Raw genomic sequence first — 1,076 nt, 5'->3', positions numbered from 1 at the left:
ACCCAAAAACACGGCACGGACGCACCTGGGTATCAGGGAGCCACATTTCTGAATGTCAAAAAATAAAATAGGAAAGCCACATTTCTTGACTTGAGATACCTTGCTCGAAGGGTAGTGCTGACTCGAGTAAAGACCTCATGGTGACCCCGCAACGTGTCATGTGCACCTTGAGCAAATGGTCCCAACGAGTCCCAAAACCTTGACTGAAAATGCCACGTGCATTCAAATGGAGTTTGAATGGAGGCTTGTCGTCACGGGCGTTTGCAGCCTACTCATACTCGGATGTTTCGAGTGGCACTTGAAGAAAATAATGAGTGTCCAGTTGATCGCAAGATAAAAGGTTCTTAAAAATATTTGCTCGCAGTCATTGTTCAGGAAGGAACTAGCAGAGTTTCAAGGTATTCAAGATGTTCATACATGCTGTGGTTGCTCGTTAAAAAAAATTAAGAAATTGATTCTGCTGCCACACGAAACAACCACAGCTCCAGTGCCAAGGAGGATAGGTAGGTAGATAGATCTGTGTTGTCACATCCCTAGTCTAGTATGACTTAGACTAGCTAGCCATTTGTGCATCATATTTAAATTTCATTTAAACTTGAAATGAGGATTGGTGGAACCCTCAGAATCATTTTTGAAAATGACCCAAATAAAAATTTCTTCAAAAGGGTCCAAGAAAATGCTCATGTTGCCCTCTGAAAATATTGGACAGAGATAAAAATCAAAACAATATTTTTAGGAGCTCATGGATATTTATTTTGGCCATTTGGATTAATTCGATAAATATTTGCATTGAATATATATTTCTATATATATGAAATATGGTCCAAAAATTATGCCATTTATAAAGGAGCTCTGGAATAATATATCTAGCTCCTGCAAAAATTGGCATAAGGTGATAAAATGATTTAATATTTTTTAATTAAATCAAAACAAATGTCAGAAATTAGAAAACAGAAATAAATAAAAGAGGGGAACCTTACCTGGGGCTCCCCCCCCTGTGCAGCCCAGCCGCAGCAGGCCGGCCCAGCCAGCAGGCGGCCCAGCCCACCTGCCCCCCCCCCCTCCTCTGTCGTCTT

At 40.9% G+C, this 1,076-nt stretch overlaps 1 protein-coding gene across 1 annotated transcript in view; it reads right to left on the bottom strand.

Annotated features, from left to right (window-relative positions):
* Window positions 1-331: 331 nt before the first annotated feature.
* Window positions 332-1,076, bottom strand: part of LOC119318560 (E3 UFM1-protein ligase 1 homolog) — a 9,642-nt gene continuing 8,897 nt past the window's right edge. The window contains exon 13 of the transcript XR_005154157.1: window positions 332-517. The gene's annotated coding sequence lies outside the window, so the exon portion shown is untranslated. The remainder of the gene's footprint in view (window positions 518-1,076) is intronic.

This window comes from Triticum dicoccoides, chromosome 1B (genome assembly GCF_002162155.2).
Source record: "Triticum dicoccoides isolate Atlit2015 ecotype Zavitan chromosome 1B, WEW_v2.0, whole genome shotgun sequence".
NCBI classification, from domain to species: Eukaryota; Viridiplantae; Streptophyta; class Magnoliopsida; order Poales; family Poaceae; genus Triticum; species Triticum dicoccoides.
The sequence above is the reverse complement of the archived record's forward strand: the minus strand, read 5'-3'. Positions and strand labels throughout refer to the sequence as shown.